This window comes from Drosophila subpulchrella, unplaced genomic scaffold (genome assembly GCF_014743375.2).
Source record: "Drosophila subpulchrella strain 33 F10 #4 breed RU33 unplaced genomic scaffold, RU_Dsub_v1.1 Primary Assembly Seq166, whole genome shotgun sequence".
NCBI classification, from domain to species: domain Eukaryota; kingdom Metazoa; phylum Arthropoda; class Insecta; order Diptera; family Drosophilidae; genus Drosophila; species Drosophila subpulchrella.
In genome coordinates this window covers 22,501-42,499 of record NW_023665505.1, presented here as the reverse complement: position 1 = coordinate 42,499, position 19,999 = coordinate 22,501, and the positions used below count along the sequence as shown (strand labels likewise).

General features: G+C 37.3%; 1 non-coding gene and 2 pseudogenes across 1 annotated transcript; all 3 read left to right on the top strand.

Moving 5' to 3' along the window:
* Window positions 1-909: 909 nt before the first annotated feature.
* LOC119559091 lies at window positions 910-2,904 on the top strand. Its single transcript, XR_005220654.1, has one exon. It is a non-coding gene; the product is annotated as a small subunit ribosomal RNA (ribosomal RNA).
* A 659-nt stretch (window positions 2,905-3,563) lies between these two features.
* On the top strand, window positions 3,564-3,741 carry LOC119559099 (annotated as a pseudogene).
* Window positions 3,742-4,142: 401 nt separating this feature from the next.
* Window positions 4,143-13,458, top strand: LOC119559095 (annotated as a pseudogene).
* Window positions 13,459-19,999: the final 6,541 nt, after the last annotated feature.

Here is a 19,999-nt window from a genome sequence, read left to right as displayed (position 1 = left end):
GTACCAAACGGTTGATTGGCAAAGACAATTGAAAATACCCGAATTAAAGATATTGGGTCCAAAAACTACTATAGGATGGTCAATGGGCCGGCCATCTACTATTGACGTGACAAAATACTGTCTGTCGGTAGAGAAGATATTAATCCGTCAAATTTGTTTCTTTATTCATTTATGAATATGAGACTTGGCTCCACGGTTAATATTTTAAGCCCAAAGATAATAATGTTGAAACAAAGGCCAAGGTTTCTATTATACATAGAATAACAAATTGTTTCCGAACTTTATCGTTAATCCAAATAAATAATTACAATTGAGGCAGGCTAATAATGATATATATTTTGTATTGATAATCTTGATATATATGTATATTGGTCTGCCATTATCACATACTGAGTTATGTGATAATTCCCTGCGGGGATAAATTAAAAGAGGTGTCCCTATATTAAAAGAAAATAATATATATATATATTATTTTTTCTAACGTACATATCATATATGCGCTCGGTTTTATATTATATATTACCAAAGAGTCTTATATGAATATATACAGATAAATTTTAAATTTATCATCAAAATACAAATGATTTAATTCAATATTTTATATTGGTTAAACAAAAATTGTACATGTGTGGATACAATAATGACGTATGTCGAACAAAAAAGATATTTTAGAATGAAATATGCAAATATAAAGAAAATTATTACGTATTACGAAAAAAAATATTGTGTTTTTAACATCAATAATTAAAAAACTTGTTATTATTAGTGGCGGAACAAGTATATATTGTGAAAACAACAAACGTATACGAATGCTATATAAAAATGGCCGTATTCGATAGAAAACAATCTATAAAATTTATATTGCTAATTTCTATTCAAAAATATGAATGAAATATGAATAAAAACATTATTCTGGTTGATCCTGCCAGTAGTTATATGCTTGTCTCAAAGATTAAGCCATGCATGTCTAAGTACACACGAATTAAAAGTGAAACCGCAAAAGGCTCATTATATCAGTTATGGTTCCTTAGATCGTTAACAGTTACTTGGATAACTGTGGTAATTCTAGAGCTAATACATGCAATTAAAACATGAACCTTATGGGACATGTGCTTTTATTAGGCTAAAACCAAGCGATCGCAAGATCGTTATATTGGTTGAACTCTAGATAACATGCAGATCGTATGGTCTTGTACCGACGACAGATCTTTCAAATGTCTGCCCTATCAACTTTTGATGGTAGTATCTAGGACTACCATGGTTGCAACGGGTAACGGGGAATCAGGGTTCGATTCCGGAGAGGGAGCCTGAGAAACGGCTACCACATCTAAGGAAGGCAGCAGGCGCGTAAATTACCCACTCCCAGCTCGGGGAGGTAGTGACGAAAAATAACAATACAGGACTCATATCCGAGGCCCTGTAATTGGAATGAGTACACTTTAAATCCTTTAACAAGGACCAATTGGAGGGCAAGTCTGGTGCCAGCAGCCGCGGTAATTCCAGCTCCAATAGCGTATATTAAAGTTGTTGCGGTTAAAACGTTCGTAGTTGAACTTGTGCTTCATACGGGTAGTACAACTTACAATTGTGGTTAGTACTATACCTTTATGTATGTAAGCGTATTACCGGTGGAGTTCTTACATGTGCTTAGATACTTGTATTTTTTCATATGTTCCTCCTATTTAAAAACCTGCATTAGTGCTCTTAAACGAGTGTTATTGTGGGCCGGTACAATTACTTTGAACAAATTAGAGTGCTTAAAGCAGGCTTCAAATGCCTGAATATTCTGTGCATGGGATAATGAAATAAGACCTCTGTTCTGCTTTCATTGGTTTTCAGATCAAGAGGTAATGATTAATAGAAGCAGTTTGGGGGCATTAGTATTACGACGCGAGAGGTGAAATTCTTGGACCGTCGTAAGACTAACTTAAGCGAAAGCATTTGCCAAAGATGTTTTCATTAATCAAGAACGAAAGTTAGAGGTTCGAAGGCGATCAGATACCGCCCTAGTTCTAACCATAAACGATGCCAGCTAGCAATTGGGTGTAGCTACTTTTATGGCTCTCTCAGTCGCTTCCCGGGAAACCAAAGCTTTTGGGCTCCGGGGGAAGTATGGTTGCAAAGCTGAAACTTAAAGGAATTGACGGAAGGGCACCACCAGGAGTGGAGCCTGCGGCTTAATTTGACTCAACACGGGAAAACTTACCAGGTCCGAACATAAGTGTGTAAGACAGATTGATAGCTCTTTCTCGAATCTATGGGTGGTGGTGCATGGCCGTTCTTAGTTCGTGGAGTGATTTGTCTGGTTAATTCCGATAACGAACGAGACTCAAATATATTAAATAGATATCTTCAGGATTATGGTGTTGAAGCTTATATAGCCTTCATTCATGGTGGCAGTAAAATGTTTATTGTGTTTGAATGTGTTTATATAAGTGGAGCCGTACCTGTTGGTTTGTCCCATTATAAGGACACTAGCTTCTTAAATGGACAAATTGCGTCTAGCAATAATGAGATTGAGCAATAACAGGTCTGTGATGCCCTTAGATGTCCTGGGCTGCACGCGCGCTACAATGAAAGTATCAACGTGTATTTCCTAGACCGAGAGGTCCGGGTAAACCGCTGAACCACTTTCATGCTTGGGATTGTGAACTGAAACTGTTCACATGAACTTGGAATTCCCAGTAAGTGTGAGTCATTAACTCGCATTGATTACGTCCCTGCCCTTTGTACACACCGCCCGTCGCTACTACCGATTGAATTATTTAGTGAGGTCTCCGGACGTGATCACTGTGACGCCTTGTGTGTTACGGTTGTTTCGCAAAAGTTGACCGAACTTGATTATTTAGAGGAAGTAAAAGTCGTAACAAGGTTTCCGTAGGTGAACCTGCGGAAGGATCATTATTGTTTAATATCCTTACCGTTAATAAAAAAATTTGTTTTTATTATAATAATATAATATATTATAGTAATACAAATAAAATATAAATTGCCAAAAATATGATCTTTTATAGATCAAATATAAAATTTCGAACAAGCAAATCGAAATAATAATTGTAATAATAAATATATTATTGCATTAAATAAGAGATAAATAAATAAGCAAAAGCAAACAAATAACAAATTCGAACAAGCAAATCGAAATTATTAAATTTATTTAATATTATTATTATATTGTATATTAAATGCAATTAATTAATAAAACACTGTGTGTATATGGACCATAATATACACGCGTTGCGATATGTATTGTTCATCTCAGTTATGCGCATACATTGGATAATGCAACAACCTAAAATGTACAATGTTGTACCTGATTATTACAGGTTAATGTTTTATATAAATTTCAATATATATCGCTAAAAAAAAGTATTAATACCGTAAATGCCATTTAAAAAATACTTGATATATTATTGGTTATATGAAACTAAGACATTTCGCAGCATTCGTTTTAGGTATAAAAATCAATTTATTGAAGGAATTGATATATGCCAGTAAAATGGTGTATTTTTAATTTCTTTCAATAAAAACATATATGACAAAATTACCAAACCAATATATAAAACTCTAAGCGGTGGATCACTCGGCTCATGGGTCGATGAAGAACGCAGCAAACTGTGCGTCATCGTGTGAACTGCAGGACACATGAACATCGACATTTGAACGCATATCGCAGTCCATGCTGTTATGTACTTTAATTAATTTTATAGTGCTGCTTGGACTACATATGGTTGAGGGTTGTAAGACTATGCTAATTAAGTTGTTTATATAAATTTTATAATGAAATTTTATAAGCATATGGTATATTATTGGATAATAATAATTTAATTATTATATTATTCATAATATTAACAAATATATGAAAAACATTATCTCACATTAGTAAATAATTTGAATGTGAAAAACGAAGAGAAATATTTTCTTTTTCAATCAAATAATACTGAGAAATGTCTAGCATAAAAAATTTATCTAGAATTGTCTCTTATTAAAGATTAGTAAATAGAAAGCCGTTGACAATATTATTATTCTTCGTTGATTCGTTAGACCAAACAAATGCCATACAAATATATAAAATATATAACGAATTTAATAAAATGTTTTATCATTATATATAAAGAATTAATTGCAAAAAAAGTTATACACAACCTCAACTCATATGGGACTACCCCCTGAATTTAAGCATATTAATTAGGGGAGGAAAAGAAACTAACCAGGATTTTCTTAGTAGCGGCGAGCGAAAAGAAATCAGTTCAGCACTAAGTCACTTTGTCTATATGGCAAATGTGAGATGCAGTGTATGGAGCGTCAATATTCTAGTATGAGAAATTAACGATTTAAGTCCTTCTTAAATGAGGCCATTTACCCATAGAGGGTGCCAGGCCCGTATAACGTTAATGATTACTAGATGATGTTTCCAAAGAGTCGTGTTGCTTGATAGTGCAGCACTAAGTGGGTGGTAAACTCCATCTAAAACTAAATATAACCATGAGACCGATAGTAAACAAGTACCGTGAGGGAAAGTTGAAAAGAACTCTGAATAGAGAGTTAAACAGTACGTGAAACTGCTTAGAGGTTAAGCCCGATGAACCTGAATATCCGTTATGGAAAATTCATCATTAAAATTGTAATATTTAAACAATATTATGATAATAGTGTGCATTTTTTTCCATATAAGGACATTGTAATCTATTAGCATACAAAATTTATCATAAAATATAACTTATAGTTTATTCAAATTAATTTGCTTGCATTTTAACACAGAATAAATGTTATTAATTTGATAAAGTGCTGATAGATTTATATGAATACAGTGCGTTAATTTTTCGGAATTATATAATGGCATAATTATCATTGATTTTTGTGTTTATTATATGCACTTGTATGATTAACAATGCGAAAGATTCAGGATACCTTCGGGACCCGTCTTGAAACACGGACCAAGGAGTCTAACATATGTGCAAGTTATTGGGATATAAACCTAATAGCGTAATTAACTTGACTAATAATGGGATTAGTTTTTTAACTATTTATAGCTAATTAACACAATCCCGGGGCGTTCTATATAGTTATGTATAATGATATTTATATTATTTATGCCTCTAACTGGAACGTACCTTGAGCATATATGCTGTGACCCGAAAGATGGTGAACTATACTTGATCAGGTTGAAGTCAGGGGAAACCCTGATGGAAGACCGAAACAGTTCTGACGTGCAAATCGATTGTCAGAATTGAGTATAGGGGCGAAAGACCAATCGAACCATCTAGTAGCTGGTTCCTTCCGAAGTTTCCCTCAGGATAGCTGGTGCATTTTAATGTTATATAAAATAATCTTATCTGGTAAAGCGAATGATTAGAGGCCTTAGGGTCGAAACGATCTTAACCTATTCTCAAACTTTAAATGGGTAAGAACCTTAACTTTCTTGATATGAAGTTCAAGGTTATGATATAATGTGCCCAGTGGGCCACTTTTGGTAAGCAGAACTGGCGCTGTGGGATGAACCAAACGTAATGTTACGGTGCCCAAATTAACAACTCATGCAGATACCATGAAAGGCGTTGGTTGCTTAAAACAGCAGGACGGTGATCATGGAAGTCGAAATCCGCTAAGGAGTGTGTAACAACTCACCTGCCGAAGCAACTAGCCCTTAAAATGGATGGCGCTTAAGTTGTATACCTATACATTACCGCTAAAGTAGATGATTTATATTACTTGTGATATAAATTTTGAAACTTTAGTGAGTAGGAAGGTACAATGGTATGCGTAGAAGTGTTTGGCGTAAGCCTGCATGGAGCTGCCATTGGTACAGATCTTGGTGGTAGTAGCAAATAATCGAATGAGACCTTGGAGGACTGAAGTGGAGAAGGGTTTCGTGTGAACAGTGGTTGATCACGAGTTAGTCGGTCCTAAGTTCAAGGCGAAAGCCGAAAATTTTCAAGTAAAACACAAATGCCATACAAATATAATTATATTATATAAATCAAGCTAATTAATATACTTGAATAATTTTGAACGAAAGGGAATACGGTTCCAATTCCGTAACCTGTTGAGTATCCGTTTGTTATTAAATATGGGCCTCGTGCTCATCCTGGCAACAGGAACGACCATAAAGAAGCCGTCGAGAGATATCGGAAGAGTTTTCTTTTCTGTTTTATAGCCGTACTACCATGGAAGTCTTTCGCAGAGAGATATGGTAGATGGGCTAGAAGAGCATGACATATACTGTTGTGTCGATATTTTCTCCTCGGACCTTGAAAATTTATGGTGGGGACACGCAAACTTCTCAACAGGCCGTACCAATATCCGCAGCTGGTCTCCAAGGTGAAGAGTCTCTAGTCGATAGAATAATGTAGGTAAGGGAAGTCGGCAAATTAGATCCGTAACTTCGGGATAAGGATTGGCTCTGAAGATTGAGATAGTCGGGCTTGATTGGGAAACAATAACATGGTTTATGTGCTCGTTCTGGGTAAATAGAGTGTCTGGCATTTATGTTGGTCACTTGTTCCCCGGATAGTTTAGTTACGTAGCCAATTGTGGAACTTTCTTGCTAAAATTTTTAAGAATACTAATTGGGTTAAACCAATTAGTTCTTATTAATTATAACGATTATCAATTAACAATCAATTCAGAACTGGCACGGACTTGGGGAATCCGACTGTCTAATTAAAACAAAGCATTGTGATGGCCCTAGCGGGTGTTGACACAATGTGATTTCTGCCCAGTGCTCTGAATGTCAAAGTGAAGAAATTCAAGTAAGCGCGGGTCAACGGCGGGAGTAACTATGACTCTCTTAAGGTAGCCAAATGCCTCGTCATCTAATTAGTCAGTTGTCAGTCATTGCTCTGGAGAGCAGACGTGTTTTTCGAGCGCTCCGTGTGACGGGTCAATTTCGGCAGTAAAACGCTTATTTCCTTGCTAAAAAATAGCATAAATATTCGCGCATTGTGTCCGCAAAATCATTCCGTGTGTTTTCTGCACAAAAAAAGTGGTAGGAAGGCCAAAATCGCGATTTTCCACCCCAGACAGTTCGAGAAGGTTCGACGTGCTGAGAGAGGCGCTCTCTCGGGCGCTCCGTGTGTCAGGCCAATTTCGGCAATAAAACTCCTATTTCATTGCTAAAAAAATAGCATAAATTTTCGCGCATTGTGTCCGCAAAATCATTCCGTGTGTTTTCTGCACATAAAAGTGGTAGGAAGGCCAAAATCGCGATTTTCCACCCCAGACAGTTCGAGAAGGTTCGACGTGCTGAGAGAGGCGCTCTCTCGGGCGCTCCGTGTGTCAGGCCAATTTCGACAATAAAACTCCTATTTCATTGCTAAAAATAGCACAAATATTCGCGCATTGTGGTCGCATAGTCATTCCGCGTGTTTTCTGCACGAAAAAGGTGGTGGGAAGGCCAAAATCGCGATTTTCCACCCCAGACATTTCGAGAACGTTCGACGTGCTGAGACAGAGGCGCTCTCTCGGGCGCCCCGTGTGTCAGGCCAATTTCGGCAATAAAACTCATACTTCATCGTTGTGAGAGAGGCGCTCTCTCTCGAGTGGCGCCTGCCTTATCTAGATAACATTTTGACAGCAGCGCGGTTCGCGTCCGCACTAAATTTGTAGCGGTTCGTGTCTCCGCAAATTGGTTGGTTTTTGGAAATCAGCTGATTTCATTCCGCCAGAGGGCGACTACTCCAGGATTCATAGCATACATTCGGCGACTCCTCATCGCTGTATCACTCCGCCAGAGGGCGGCGACTCCTAAAACTTTTGCCTACATTTCGGCGACACCTCGTCGTCGATTTTTGTCAGCAGAGGGAAAGGAAATAAATAGTTCACTCACACAGTTAGCCGGCTGTGCTTGTTGGTGGTGCTGTCGCCATGGGTGACAATAGCAACACCGGCAGCATGGAAGTGGACAACGCGGCTGTAGCCGCACTCAAAAAATGCACTTGGCAGGTTCTGAAGCCGAGAGTCTTACCAAAAGGAGTCAAAAGGAGTCTACCTCCCGGGTCGCCAGAGGCAATTAGAGGCGTAAAGAAAATCATCGTGGAGAAACGGGAAAAATCTCCCAGCCCAACCCCGAGCTCCTCGAGCTCCTCGAGCCCCTCAAACATCTCTTCACCTGAGGAAGGTGAGATAACTCGCCCTTACATTTTTCCTAAAAAGACCATAAAGAATAAGGCTGCCGTGAATCAAGACAAAAAGATGGATATTGGTCCTAGCACCTCTAACCGCTTCGCTTCTCTGCCGGTAGAGAGCAGCAATGAAAAGACCGTCGATAATGCCGAACCTAAAGCAGCACCCAAGCCCCCTCCAATTTTTGTGCCGGATGTAGAAAACATTGGCGAATTTTTAAACGAACTGCGCACATTGGTGAATTCCGATACTTTCTCTTACAAGGCAACGGGAAGAGGCAACATCAGGCTGATGCCGAAGGACAGCACCACTTACCGAAAAATTGTTGCTCACCTGGACAACTGTCAAGTAGCTTTCCGTACCTTCCAACTGAAGGAAGAGCGAGCTTTCCGCATTGTTGTCAAAGGACTACACCATACTACACCAATTGAGGAGGTCAAGCAAGCCTTTGTGAATCTCGGCCACAATGTGCGTGATGCTAAAAATGCAGTATCAAGAGTAACAAAAATGCCATTGTCGATGTTTTTCGTCAACCTCGAACCAGCTCCAACAAACAAGAAAGTCTTCGAAACCAACAGACTGTGCCATGCCGTCGTCTCCATTGAGGAGCCAAAAAAGTTCGACGGAGTGGTACAATGCTTCCGCTGCCAAGCTTTTGGGCATACTAAGAGGTACTGCAAACTCCAACATGTCTGTGTCAAATGCGGATTATCACACGACTCCCTGAATTGCATGAAGGCAAAGGAAGACCCACCTGTGTGCGGAAATTGTGGTGATGAACACACCGCCTCCTACCGCGGTTGTAGAGTCTACGTAGAAGCCAAGAAGCGCTTCAGCCCTAAGCCTAAGGCAGTAACTACTTCTTCATCCAATCCTGCTCCACACGCAAATTTCCCAGCGAGCAGTGCCGCGAACCAAACAGGGAATCACAAATACAGTTACGCCAACGTTGCTAGGGCTGGCGCGGCTGGAAACTTCGACAATAATGGCCAGTCCCCCCTTGATGCCTTGGAGGAGAGAATGATGCGCCGAATGGAATCCATGATGAACTCCATGTTCAATCAGTTCCAAAACTTAGTGATGACAATGCTCTCCAACCAGAACAATCATAAATGTCCATAAACACCCAACTTATAATATGGAATGCGAACGGCTTGGCTCGGAGCAAGCCCGAGGTCGAGCATTATATAAAGACCAACCAAGTAGACATCTTACTCGTGTCCGAGACACACTTCACCACCAGATCCCACTTTACCATTCCCGGCTACGAAATAATCAACGCATTGCACCCTGGCGACCGGATGCGTGGAGGAGCCTCTATTATCATCAGACGCGGCATTCAATACGAGGAGCTCGAGCCCGTACAACTGGAATGGATGCAGTGTGCGAAAATCCACCTTATAACGTCGCAAGGCAAAATTACCATCGCCTCCGCATACCTCCCTCCAAGATACACACTGAGCCAAAGTGATCTGTCCGACGTACTACTGAATCTGGGTCCTAGATTCTTAATCGGAGGCGACTTCAACGCAAAACATACCTGGTGGGGATCACGAACCGTCAACCCGAAAGGAAGCACACTTCTTGGATGCATCAGGGCACTGGGTTGCACCGTCTATTCAACTGGAGAGCCTACCTACTGGCCCACCGACCCAGCCAAAATTCCGGACCTCTTGGACTTTGCATTCAGCAGAGGAGTTGACCCCACAAAAATATCTACGGCTGCATGCCATGATCTTACATCCGATCACAGCATGGTCAAGATTTTGTATAACAACTCCTATCTGAGAAATCCAACTGCAGTCAAGCTCATCAGACGGAATACAAACATCCCGATTTTTAAGTCTTGGCTAGAAAATCATGTAGACCCCCAGCCAGTTCTAGAAAGTCCAATAGACATCGACGAAGCGGTGGAGTACCTCACCAGACAGGTTCATCTGGCAGCAAGCATCGCAACTCCAGAGGCTGAAACCACGCGAACGGTGCACACCAGAGGCCACAGAGACAACTATCTCTGGTCAACCGAGCTGGCAACAATGGTAAGCGAAAAACGGCGATTGAGGAGGGTCTGGCAGCTTAGTAGAAGACGGTCAGACAAAACAATCTACAACAGGGCTTGTAAAGACCTTAGCAGGATGCTTCTTGATCTAAAAAGCAAGTCCCTAGAAGCTTACCTCGCGGACCTTGAACCCTGCAGTGCACACCACAAGCTTTGGAATGCAACAAAGTATTTAAAGCGACCCACACGGAGGATAGCCCCGGTCAGATCATCAACTGGAGCTTGGTGTCGTTCAGACCAGGAAAAAGCAAACGCCTTTGCCGACCACTTAAAGAGTAGTTTCCAGCCATTCGACCTGTGCGACCCAGTGGACTATCAAGAGACTCTTCATTTCCTGGATGTGGCGTGTCCCATGGACTTGCCCATTCCAGAAATCGACTGCGAGGAGATAGAGGAGGAGATAGCAACACTCAAACCATCAAAGTCTCCCGGGTATGATCGCCTGGATGCCGCTGCTCTGAAGTTCATGCCGCCGAACTGCATCGGAAACCTAAAGTTCATCATGAACCAAAGTCTAAGACTCGGTCATTTCCCAACACAATGGAAATGTGCCGAAGTTATCGTCATCGCCAAACCAGGTAAGCCTGAGGCCGAACTGGGATCATACAGGCCCATCAGCCTCCTGTCAATTCTCTCAAAAATCCTGGAAAAATTATTCCTGAGGAGATTGATGCCTATATTAGAAGAACAACATGTTATCCCAGATCACCAGTTTGGCTTCAGGCGAGCTCACGGGACTATACAGCAGTGTCACAGGGTAGTCAGCTGCATTCTAGACTCCTTCGAGACTAAAAGGTTCTGCTCTGCAGCGTTCCTAGACGTCAGGCAAGCGTTTGACAGAGTATGGCACCAGGGCCTACTGTTCAAATTAAAGCACAGCCTGCCTACCCCTTACTATCTTCTACTAAAGGGCTACCTCGAAAATAGAAGATTTTACGTAAGGTGCAAACATCAGGAATCGCCTATCCACGAAGTGGCCGCCGGAGTTCCCCAAGGCAGCGTGCTAAGTCCTATACTATACTCGGTGTATACCGCGGACATGCCCATTCCCTCTGGTAGCCACAGCATGGTATGCACATACGCGGATGACACGGCTTTCTTAGTCTCCGAAGACTCCCTGCCAATGGCTGCGCAAGGCCTACAACAAGCTCTGTCCAACATAGAACCATGGCTAAAGAGATGGAATATCATTATCAACCCAGAGAAGTCTACGCATATAACCTTCTCTCTAAGGCCAGGAATATCCCCAGCGGTTTTGTTAAACAATGCTGCCATACCACAACAGCCTTCAGTCAAATATCTGGGCCTGACACTGGACCGTAGACTAACATGGAAGGATCACATAGTGGCCAAAACAAAGCTAATGAAACTAAAAAGCCGGCAAATGTGGTGGTTATTGCAAAGAAGGAGTAAATTATCCTTAAAAAACAAATTGCTCCTTTATAATAGCATAATCAAACCAGCGTGGATTTATGGCATTGAAATATGGGGCACTGCAGCCAGTTCAAATTTAAAAAAACTAGAAAGAGCAGAAAACAGAATCCTGCGTCAAATTCTAAATGCGCCGTTCTACGTACGTAACACCACAATAAAGAGGGACTTAAAGCTTCCCACAGTGGTAGAAGAGGTAGCTAAATTCAGCAGAAGGCATCTGGATAAAATGGTAGCCCACATAAACCCACTCGCAACCAGAGTGCTGGATGGACAACCTCGGAGGTTAAAAAGACGACACCCTGCGGACCTGCCCTTCAGGGTCCCTTGATCCTAAGGCATCATAATTGATGTAACCACCAAAACTGACACACAAACTCACTAATCCACTCACACCTATCTTGTATAATCTTAATACACCTCAACACACAAAATATTGTTACCTCACACTCAATTTTATCAAAAAATTTAATCTATTGCCCACCGGGCAGACGTAAATATAAAGTATCATATCAAAAAAAAAAAAAAAAAAAAAAAAAAAAAATCTAATTAGTGACGCGCATGAATGGATTAACGAGATTCCTACTGTCCCTATCTACTATCTAGCGAAACCACAGCCAAGGGAACGGGCTTGGAATAATTAGCGGGGAAAGAAGACCCTTTTGAGCTTGACTCTAATCTGGCAGTGTAAGGAGACATAAGAGGTGTAGAATAAGTGGGAGATATTAGACTTCGGTTTGGTATCGCCAATGAAATACCACTACTCTTATTGTTTCCTTACTTACTTGATTAAATGGAACGTGTATCATTTCCTAGCCATTATACGGATATATTTATTATATCTTATGGTATTGGGTTTTGATGCAAGCTTCTTGATCAAAGTATCACGAGTTTGTTATATAATCGCAAACAAATTCTTTAATAAAACGGTGCATTTATGTATTTTTGATTTGAAAATTTGGTATAACTCCAATTACTCAGGTATGATCCAATTCAAGGACATTGCCAGGTAGGGAGTTTGACTGGGGCGGTACATCTCTCAAATAATAACGGAGGTGTCCCAAGGCCAGCTCAGTGCGGACAGAAACCACACATAGAGCAAAAGGGCAAATGCTGACTTGATCTCGGTGTTCAGTACACACAGGGACAGCAAAAGCTCGGCCTATCGATCCTTTTGGTTTAAAGAGTTTTTAACAAGAGGTGTCAGAAAAGTTACCATAGGGATAACTGGCTTGTGGCGGCCAAGCGTTCATAGCGACGTCGCTTTTTGATCCTTCGATGTCGGCTCTTCCTATCATTGTGAAGCAAAATTCACCAAGCGTTGGATTGTTCACCCATGCAAGGGAACGTGAGCTGGGTTTAGACCGTCGTGAGACAGGTTAGTTTTACCCTACTAATGACAAAACGTTGTTGCGACAGCATTCCTGCGTAGTACGAGAGGAACCGCAGGTACGGACCAATGGCACAATACTTGTTCGAGCGAACAGTGGTATGACGCTACGTCCGTTGGATTATGCCTGAACGCCTCTAAGGTCGTATCCGTGCTGGACTGCAATGATAAATAAGGGGCAATTTGCATTGTATGGCTTCTAAACCATTTAAAGTTTATAATTTACTTTATAAACGACAATGGATGTGATGCCAATGTAATTTGTAACATAGTAAATTGGGAGGATCTTTGATCACCTGATGCCGCGCTAGTTACATATAAAAGCATTATTTAATACAATGACAAAGCCTAGAATCAATTGTAAACGACTTTTGTAACAGGCAAGGTGTTGTAAGTGGTTGAGCAGCTGCCATACTGCGATCCACTGAAGCTTATCCTTTGCTTGATGATTCGATAATAAAGATGTTGCAAGCGGGCATAATCATTATGCTTGCTTGCAGCATCGCACGCCACTTTGTTTGTGGTGTGTAAGGTAGGGAAGAAGAAATATAAAAGACCTAAATTGGAAACATCAATATATAAGTAAATATTGAACAAACAAAATGTATCGTCATCTTATTAGTGACGCGATGATAAAGTGGCAAACATATTCCATGTATAAATATTCCTATGGTATTAAAATTCAAGTAAAGAGGACATATATAAAAGTTTGTATATATGGTTCATTCAATGGTAGCAGCGGTTGGTTGGTTGGTGTCTGCTCCTCTTATTGTTCAAAACTTATGTTATGGTAGCAAGTCTATATCGTCATATTATTAGTGACGCGAAAAAGTAGTGGCAAAACATATTCCATGTATAAATAAATATTCCTATGGTATTGAAATTCAAGTAAAGAGGCCATTCAAGTAAAGAGGACTTATATAAATATAAGTATATATAATGGTAGCAGCGCGGTTGGTTGGTTGGTGTGTCTGCTCCTCTTATTGTTCAAAACTTATGTTATGGTAGCAAGACTGTATCGTCATATTATTAGTGACGCGAAAAAGTAGTGGCAAAACATATTCCATGTATAAATATTCCTATGGTATTGAAATTCAACTAAAGAGGACATATAAAATTACTATCAATGGTAGCAGTGGTTGGTTGGTTGGTGGTTGGTTGGCGGCTGCTCCTATTATTGTTCAAGACTTATGTTATGGTAGCAAGTCTGTATCGTCATATTAATTATTAGTGACGCGAAAAAGTAGTGGAAATCATATTCCATGTATAAATAGATTCCTATGGTAATGAAATTTCAAGTAAAGAGAGGACCATTCAAGTAAGAGGACATATAAAAAGTAAGTATATGTTCCTCCAATGGTAGCAGTGGTTGGTTGGTTGGCGGCTGATCCTCTTATTGTTCAAAACTTATTTTATCAATATGAGTTTGGCAATACAATAAAGAAGACCAATCTAATCCATATAAAACTAAATGTATTATATGGATATGCTTAGGAAACCCATATATTCATAAAAAAAAATTATGTATAGAAAATTATACATATATCTTTTATATAAATGAATCGTATGGATATCGCCTTATGGTAGGTATAATAACTTTTTAAGGCATAATAATGTATAATATAGAAAATATACATTGAAATATAAATGCATTTTTATAGATATGGCGGCATATAAGTGCCATATACACAAGAATAAATAATAGAATTTACCAATATATAATTAAAATGAGATATATAAACCTAGTGAGGGGCTGCACTAGTATATGAATCGTATGGATATGGCTTATAGGTATAATACCTATAAGGCATAATAATGTATAATATAATAAATATAAATTAAGATATGAATGAATTATATAAATATGGCATAGAAATGCCATATACATACATAAGAATAAATGGTAGAATTTACCCATATATCACTGAAACACGATATATAAACCTAATGATAGCTGGCACTAGTACTGTAAACATGCACGCAATAGTGCGTGGGGTAAAAAACTACTATAGGGAGGTGGTCGTTGGCGGGCCCCTCCTCGTATTGGTCAAAACTTATGTTATGCATATGAATTTGTCAATACTATATAGAACGCCAAGCATATCCATATAAACTATGGATATGCATAGAAATCCATACAAAAGTAAAAAAAATTATGTATAGAAAAATATACATATATTTATATAAGTGAATCGTATGGATATGGCTTATAGGTATAATACCTATAAGGCATAATAATGTATAACAAGTAAATATACATTGAAATGTGAATGCATTGTATGGATATGGCATATAAATGCCATATATATAGAAATAAATTGTATATCAATGATATAACAATTATAAACCTAGTGAGGGGCGGCACTAGTGAATGAATCGTATGGATATGGCTTATAGGTATAATACCTATAAGGCATAATAATGTATAATATAATAAATATACATTAAGATATGAATGGATTGTATAAATATGGCATAGAAATGCCATATACATAAGAATAAATGGTAGAATTTACCCATATATCACTGAAACACGATATATAAACCTAGTGATAGCTGGCACTAGTACTGTAAACAGGCACGCAATAGTGCGTGGGGTAAAAAACTACTATAGGGAGGTGGTCGTTGGCGGGCCCCTCCTCGTATTGGTCAAAACTTATGTTATGCATATGAATTTGTCAATACTATATAGAACGCCAAGCATATCCATATAAACTATGGATATGCATAGAAATCCATACAAAAGTAAAAAAAATTATGTATAGAAAAATATACATATATTTATATAAGTGAATCGTATGGATATGGCTTATAGGTATAATACCTATAAGGCATAATAATGTATAACAAGTAAATATACATTGAAATGTGAATGCATTGTATGGATATGGCATATAAATGCCATATATATAGAAATAAATTGTATATCAATGATATAACAATTATAAACCTAGTGAGGGGCGGCACTAGTGAATGAATCGTATGGATATGGCTTATAGGTATAATACCTATAAGGCATAATAATGTATAATATAATAAATATACATTAAGATATGAATGGATTGTATAAATATGGCATAGAAATGCCATATACATAAGAATAAATGGTAGAATTTACCCATATATCACTGAAACACGATATATAAACCTAGTGATAGCTGGCACTAGTACTGTAAACAGGCACGCAATAGTGCGTGGGGTAAAAAACTACTATAGGGAGGTGGTCGTTGGCGGGCCCCTCCTCGTATTGGTCAAAACTTATGTTATGCATATGAATTTGTCAATACTATATAGAACGCCAAGCATATCCATATAAACTATGGATATGCATAGAAAACCATACAAAAGTAAAAAAAAATTATGTATAGAAAAATATACATATATTTATATAAGTGAATCGTATGGATATGGCTTATAGGTATAATACCTATAAGGCATAATAATGTATAACAAGTAAATATACATTGAAATGTGAATGCATTGTATGGATATGGCATATAAATGCCATATATATAGAAATAAATTGTATATCAATGATATAACAATTATAAACCTAGTGAGGGGCGGCACTAGTGAATGAATCGTATGGATATGGCTTATAGGTATAATACCTATAAGGCATAATAATGTATAATATAATAAATATACATTAAGATATGAATGGATTGTATAAATATGGCATAGAAATGCCATATACATAAGAATAAATGGTAGAATTTACCCATATATCACTGAAACACGATATATAAACCTAGTGATAGCTGGCACTAGTACTGTAAACAGGCACGCAATAGTGCGTGGGGTAAAAAACTACTATAGGGAGGTGGTCGTTGGCGGGCCCCTCCTCGTATTGGTCAAACTTATGTTATGCATATGAATTTGTCAATACTATATAGAACGCCAAGCATATCCATATAAACTATGGATATGCATAGAAAACCATACAAAAGTAAAAAAAAATTATGTATAGAAAAATATACATATATTTATATAAGTGAATCGTATGGATATGGCTTATAGGTATAATACCTATAAGGCATAATAATGTATAACAAGTAAATATACATTGAAATGTGAATGCATTGTATGGATATGGCATATAAATGCCATATATATAGAAATAAATTGTATATCAATGATATAACAATTATAAACCTAGTGAGGGGCGGCACTAGTGAATGAATCGTATGGATATGGCTTATAGGTATAATACCTATAAGGCATAATAATGTATAATATAATAAATATACATTAAGATATGAATGGATTGTATAAATATGGCATAGAAATGCCATATACATAAGAATAAATGGTAGAATTTACCCATATATCACTGAAACACGATATATAAACCTAGTGATAGCTGGCACTAGTACTGTAAACAGGCACGCAATAGTGCGTGGGGTAAAAAACTACTATAGGGAGGTGGTCGTTGGCGGGCCCCTCCTCGTATTGGTCAAAACTTATGTTATGCATATGAATTTGTCAATACTATATAGAACGCCAAGCATATCCATATAAACTATGGATATGCATAGAAATCCATACAAAAGTAAAAAAAAATTATGTATAGAAAAAATATACATATATTTATATAAGTGAATCGTATGGATATGGCTTATAGGTATAATACCTATAAGGCATAATAATGTATAACAAGTAAATATACATTGAAATGTGAATGCATTGTATGGATATGGCATATAAATGCCATATATATAGAAATAAATTGTATATCAATGATATAACAATTATAAACCTAGTGAGGGGCGGCACTAGTGAATGAATCGTATGGATATGGCTTATAGGTATAATACCTATAAGGCATAATAATGTATAATATAATAAATATACATTAAGATATGAATGGATTGTATAAATATGGCATAGAAATGCCATATACATAAGAATAAATGGTAGAATTTACCCATATATCACTGAAACACGATATATAAACCTAGTGATAGCTGGCACTAGTACTGTAAACAGGCACGCAATAGTGCGTGGGGTAAAAAACTACTATAGGGAGGTGGTCGTTGGCGGGCCCCTCCTCGTATTGGTCAAAACTTATGTTATGCATATGAATTTGTCAATACTATATAGAACGCCAAGCATATCCATATAAACTATGGATATGCATAGAAATCCATACAAAAATAAAAAAAAATTATGTATAGAAAAATATACATATATTTATATAAGTGAATCGTATGGATATGGCTTATAGGTATAATACCTATAAGGCATAATAATGTATAACAAGTAAATATACATTGAAATGTGAATGCATTGTATGGATATGGCATATAAATGCCATATATATAGAAATAAATTGTATATCAATGATATAACAATTATAAACCTAGTGAGGGGCGGCACTAGTGAATGAATCGTATGGATATGGCTTATAGGTATAATACCTATAAGGCATAATAATGTATAATATAATAAATATACATTAAGATATGAATGGATTGTATAAATATGGCATAGAAATGCCATATACATAAGAATAAATGGTAGAATTTACCCATATATCACTGAAACATGATATATAAACCTAGTGATAGCTGGCACTAGTACTGTAAACAGGCACGCAGTAGTGCGTGGGGTAAAAAACTACTATAGGGAGGTGGTCGTTGGCGGGCCCCTCCTCGTATTGGTCAAAACTTATGTTATGCGTAAACATATGATTTTGTCAATACTATAAAGAAAACTTGTTTTGTACATACAAAACTAAATGAATTATATGGATATTGAAAAATAAATGGCATTATATCCATATAATGAAAATATACTTGTATTCTCTTATTATAAGAGAGAATACCGTATAGTTGGTTGGCAAAGACAATTGAAAATACCCGAATTGCAGATGATGGGTTCAAAAACTACTATAGGGTGGTGTAGCAAATAATATGAAGATGATATATCCATATAATGGATATACACTAGTATTCTCTTATTATAATAGAGAATACCATATAAATGGTTGGCAAAGACAATTGAAAATACCCGAATTGAAGTTGACGGGTTCAAAAACTATTATAGGGTGATGTAGCAAATAAAATAATGAAGATATATCCATATAATGGAATTATATGTGTATTCTCTTATTATATGAGAGAGTACCAAACGGTTGATTGGCAAAGACAATTGAAAATACCCGAATTAAAGATATTGGGTCCAAAAACTACTATAGGATGGTCAATGGGCCGGCCATCTACTATTGACGTGACAAAATACTGTCTGTCGGTAGAGAAGATATTAATCCGTCAAATTTGTTTCTTTATTCATTTATGAATATGAGACTTGGCTCCACGGTTAATATTTTAAGCCCAAAGATAATAATGTTGAAACAAAGGCCAAGGTTTCTATTATACATAGAATAACAAATTGTTTCCGAACTTTATCGTTAATCCAAATAAATAATTACAATTGAGGCAGGCTAATAATGATATATATTTTGTATTGATAATCTTGATATATATGTATATTGGTCTGCCATTATCACATACTGAGTTATGTGATAATTCCCTGCGGGGATAAATTAAAAGAGGTGTCCCTATATTAAAAGAAAATAATATATATATATATTATTTTTTCTAACGTACATATCATATATGCGCTCGGTTTTATATTATATATTACCAAAGAGTCTTATATGAATATATACAGATAAATTTTAAATTTATCATCAAAATACAAATGATTTAATTCAATATTTTATATTGGTTAAACAAAAATTGTACATGTGTGGATACAATAATGACGTATGTCGAACAAAAAAGATATTTTAGAATGAAATATGCAAATATAAAGAAAATTATTACGTATTACGAAAAAAAATATTGTGTTTTTAACATCAATAATTAAAAAACTTGTTATTATTAGTGGCGGAACAAGTATATATTGTGAAAACAACAAACGTATACGAATGCTATATAAAAATGGCCGTATTCGATAGAAAACAATCTATAAAATTTATATTGCTAATT